The sequence below is a fragment of the Rhamphochromis sp. 'chilingali' genome (genome assembly GCF_963969265.1).
Source record: "Rhamphochromis sp. 'chilingali' genome assembly, chromosome: 19".
Classification (NCBI taxonomy): domain Eukaryota; kingdom Metazoa; phylum Chordata; class Actinopteri; order Cichliformes; family Cichlidae; genus Rhamphochromis; species Rhamphochromis sp. 'chilingali'.
Genome location: NC_137946.1, coordinates 33,757,377 through 33,762,831, shown reverse-complemented (window position 1 = coordinate 33,762,831; position 5,455 = coordinate 33,757,377).

Here is a 5,455-nt window from a genome sequence, read left to right as displayed (position 1 = left end):
CAGATGCACAAGCGGCTAGAGCTGGGCCACCTCATCACCAGGGAAGCCTTGCTTGAGTCAGTCACGCACGCAAAGAGACAATATGACAATAAATGTTGCCACACACATTACAAGATTGGAGATCCTGTGTCGTATCTCATCAAAGGAACACGTCACCTCAAGAACAATGTCAAAAGGTTTCTTCCATCGTATGAAGGACCATTCATTGTCCTGGGGCATTTGGATGACCTAGTTTATCGGATCCTGAGGTCTAAAGAACCCAAGGTCTAAAGTGAAAGTTGTCCACCATGACGACCTAGAGCATTATCGCTGCCGTGAGCCCCTGGACAATACCTGGGTCCTGGATCAAGCTCATCATTGGTCACCTACGGCGGTCCCACCGCCAACTTTAGAGGATCACCCAGCAGACCGTGATCTGGGTCTGCACAGTCTGCTCTCCACTGCAGCTGGCAATGGCCCCAGCTTCTCTCAGCCATCCATCTCAGTTGCAGCCGATCCCGCTCCGGTTGTGCTTGTCCCATTGTCCCCTTTCCATGTAGACCATGAGAATGGTGAGGGTGCGGTGGCTGAGCCAGGCCTTCTGGGCCAGCAGTTTCAACGACCAACTTGTCGGCGCAGAGCACCAGACCGGTATGGTGTGTGGGTCACTTAGCTCGATTTATCTACTATGGACAATTCCAAGTAGGACTGAAGATTCAGTTCGAGTTTTAAATCATTTCATTCTCCTACAGTCTTAGCTACAATGGTTTAAGAGGGCTGTATCTTTTTTTAATTGTTTGAGTGTTGATATAAGAAAAAAAAAGTAACTGAAAAACCTAAGGGGCTATCTACATGCACTTGTCCATAAGTTAGTTATTCCCGGTCACCATGTAATAGTTACAATTGTGTAATTTCTTTCCTACTTTACGGCACTTGAAATGCTTTATTTTGTACATGTATGTACACCGTAGTTGAGCTAATGTTTTCTTTGTCACTGGTGCACTAGTTAAAACTATGCCCACCTTATATGCAGTAATGGCTAACACATTTATCTCCCCTTGTGTCTCCCGACCACGGTCACGAGACCAACGGTGAGGAATGGTTAACAATGGGGTGGCTGTAGTTTAGGAGGTCGAGCAGGTCATTGGTGTTACGACCCCTGTCTGCTCCAGTCTGCATGTCAGATATCCTTAAGCAAGATGCTAACGCCAAGTGTCTCTCTGATGCATCCATCAGAATGTGAATGTTAGATAGAAAGCGTGGAAAAGGTGCTTGTATGAAGAATCAGTCCATTTACCAAAGAGAAAGCCTTCTTCAGACAAAACCGGCTTCAGTTCATTGTTGGCTCTGGAGGTGTCACAGATTCATGCACCGTCTCTGTGGAACGGAGTACAACTGCTGCATGCAATCTGCTTAGCCACCAGCAGATGGCGCTACTTCTCCATCGATTCCTTAAACACAGACTTATCTTCTCTCATTGAGCAGGTTGTGCTGCTGATTTGTTTCCCGGGCTGCTTGAACCTCTGGTCACCTCGTCAGTGTCTCCCTAGCAAAACAAGAATAAAAACAAAAACTAATCAAAAACCAAGATATCTGAAGCTCTGTGGTGAGAAACCCTGTGTTTCAAGTTAGAGTTCCTTACGTGGTGTGCATCAGAGAAGAGGATGACCTAAAGACTGTGTCTAACACTCCTCTTAAGCATTTTTAGCACCTTGTTGGTGACACCTCTGCTCTGTTTCTGGCTTTTGTTAATAAAATCATCAGAAAGTTCCTGAAACCACTCCAATGTTGGATAACACCTCCCACCCACTCCATGACATGCTGGTCAGTCACAGGAGTCACAGTGAGAGACTGAGATTACGGAAAAGCACCACTGAACGACACAGGAAATCATTCCTGCCTGTGGCTCCCTGTACAATGCATCCACTTATATATATATATATATTGTACTATTCTTAGTTAGCGTATTGTCTGTCTTGTCTTAATGTCGGTTTATGTTGGTTTATAATGGAGCACTGTAACAAAAAATAATTTCCCCCAGGGATCAATAAAGTATTCTGATTCTGATTCATCTTTGTCCACCTCAGTCACATCCTGATTTCCCTCCAGATCCTCTCTGATCACGAGCAGCATGAGTACTCCAGCCTACATTGGCTACAGCTGCACTCACTGCTAATTTACCTCTGTTGTTCCAAAGCAGGGGGTCTCAAACAAAAATTAGCTGTGGGCTCTGCTGGCACTGTTATCTCATGCGAGGGCCACTTTAGTGTTCAAGCAGTAGGAAAAACAAACAAACAAGAAAACACCCACAAATATTTCAGAAAATGTAGTGTTTTTTATAAAATTTCAAATATTGTATAACATGAAAAAATCTGAACTCAATTTTTTTTCCTCCGTCTTAACTGAAGCCTTTCATTGAACTACCAAATAAACACACGGGCCATCTCTGTCTGTCCACACACGTGGCAGCACTTCTGCTATGGGGATCAGACTCTGCTTTCAGTCTGTGTAAGTATCAGGAGAAACGAGCGACCACAGCGTGGTGCCCTGGGAAAACAGAGCAGCTCCGACTTCCTGCTGGGATCAGGAATTCACACCAGACTTCAGAGCTGCCTGGTTCTCGATTCTGGATTTTTGAGAGTGTGGTGTTTGATTGTTATGATATCCATAAGCATTTATGGTCCAGCTTCTTAAATGCTTCTATTAAAATGTCCATCTCATTCCAAGTCGACTGTATTAACTGACTCTGACGGAGCCTTTTCCTCTCTAACTGCAGCAGCTGTTACCTCCTCCTCACTCTGCTCTCACTGAGGTCTCTGGAGTGTGTTACTGAGGCGTGCCACCACCATCGGTATGGTTTGGTTCTTCAGATGAACAAATACGTCTGTTTCTCTCATACATCCTTACATTCGGTGTGTCTGCTGGTATTGTGTTAGACAGGCCGGCCTCCACAGACACAGCTTTGGCCCTGAATCCTCGTAACACACTGCTGAGCTTCAGCCTTTCTTCAACTGTGAACCGTTTTTTACCTCAAAAACAGTTTCAAGAAGAGTGTCTGTGCTGGTGCAGAATGCTTCTACGTGTCTTATCGTTCTTTGCAGAGCTCTGAGCAGCCTTATCTATGAGCTCGGAGACCAGAACATCAGACTCATCCTGAAGGCTGAGTGAAGGCTGAGGTCTGCCCTCAGGACATCAGGCCGATAGATACTTCTTGTTGTTGCTGTTACGTTTAAGAACAGTGTGCCCAGCTGTAGTTTTTCATGTCCAAATCCACAAACTGGTAGACAGTGCAGCTGTGTTTCTCCTGTTTCCGTGTCCACCTGCAGTCAGCCTGGTTTAATATGAACTTCGCTGTAGATTTTATCGAGACATGCAAAATAAAAACAAATCATTTCAAAACATTTCTGCACTAAGATAAGATAAGATGACCTTTATTAGTCCCACAGGTGGGAAATTTGTTTTGTTACAGCAAAAGTGTCATGGTCCTGGGTCATTTTGGCCCAGCGTTTTGTGTTTCCTTGAAGTTCATTTTTGTGCCTTGTGTTTATTCTGATTTTGTATTAGTTTAGGGTTGAACCTGTAGTTTGGTGTATATTCAGCCCTACCTGTGTCTGTCCTTGGTGCTCTGTTCATGTCCCCGTGTTGTGTTGCAAATCAGTCTGTGTGTTTCCCGCTTTACTTCGAAGGCTCATGTTCTGGATTTCCTGTTCTATTCTGAAGGTCTGTTGTCATTGTGTTCAGCTTGTGTCCTCCGGTCCTCATGTGTATTAGGTTCAGCTGTTCTTCCCTCCTGTGTGTGATTACCTGATTACCTTGTGTGTGTATATTTAGTGGGTGTCGGTCTGTGTTCGTTGTCGGCTCGTCTGCATTCTTCCGTGTATCTCTGCGTTCTATGGTGTTCCTGTCTCTGCGTCTCTCTGCCCCGCACCCCTTTTGTCTCAGGTTTGTCACTTAGTTTCTCCCAGTTTAGGTTTCCGTTTGTCATTACTCATGCTTCGTTGCCTGTTTTTTTGCCACTGCCACCTCTGTAAATAAACGTCACTCGAATCATCAGTTTGCTGCATTTTGGGTCCTCCTTTTCCTCCACACCACACGGCTCACTCCGCCAGCCGTGACAAAAAGTGCAAAGTTATGTAGCAGAAATTAGAAAACACTGGAATGCAATAAAATAAAATAAAATACTATATACAATAGAATAAAATAGAAATACAAATGCTATATACCACTGAGTAAGAAAATACAAAAGTACAACTTCGTCAGGAGAAGAATTGTACAAGAATTGCACATATAGCAGTCTTATTGGCTTTTAAACCCAAAACGCACTCTGCCAAAAATCGGTCCACCCCAAGGATCGGGTCCCCTGACACAAACAAATCATATTAATGATCAAGGAGCTGACCTCACTGCGCATTGTTCATTCAGTGGTGCTGGTTTCACTCATTATGCAAATGTCTTGTTTATAAGGTTGGAAACCTGCAGTCAGCTGAGACTGTAGAAGTCACCTGATGATGAAACGTTTCTCCCACTGAAAATGTCTAGATCAGGGGTCCCCAATCCCAGTCCACGGGGGCCGGTGTCCCTGCAGGTTTTAGGTGTGTCCTTGATTCATCACAGCTGATTTAAAAGAATAAATTGCCTTCTCAACGTGTCTTGAAGTTCTCCAGAGGCCTGGTAATGAACTAATCATGTGATTCAGGTGTGTTGACCCAGGGTGAGATCTAAAACCTGCAGGACACCGGCCCTCGCGGACTGGGATTGAGGACCCCTGGTCTAGATGAACCTTTTGGGCTGTCCACGTTTAATGGAGTGACAATAAAGAAAAGTATCTATTTCAAACTTTTTCCTCATGTCTCTCATCCCCAGAGACCGATGTTGTTCTTTTTCAGGTTTCTGCAGGAGGATATTCACTAAACCTGGAGTGTTTTCAACTAAAAGCGATGCTGCTGTTAGTTTCAGAACCTCAGACTGATGGTGAGGGAAACAGAGACCTCCGAAATAAATATAAAAAGTATATATAGCATTAGAATATCGTTGCTGTTCCTTTTTTCGTACATAAACAGGCTTCGCGTTACTGTCTGTTGCTTCACCGCCGACGGCTGCCTTTGAGACCTTCGGACACAAAAGCAGAGTTATTTGTATTGATCTTCTTTAAGTGTATTGATCTTTAATCTTCTCAGCACAGCATGAAAGAGGTGGCAAAATGTTTTCTTGCACGTTTTCAGCCAATGCTGCACCACCGATTTATATGAATATCATATTTAACGCGTTATCGGTGGCTCCTTCATTGCTGAGTTCGTGATCGGACAGACTTCCTGTGTATTGTTGAATAAATATAGACAGGTTGCGATTTCATGTTTTTCTAAATACATATAGATATATTACTATTTAATTATTTTCATGTGTACCAAACGGCGACGTTTGGATTTTGTTTTAGGCGCTATTTGCAGCGTCATCGTGACGTTTGACGTATGAAAGT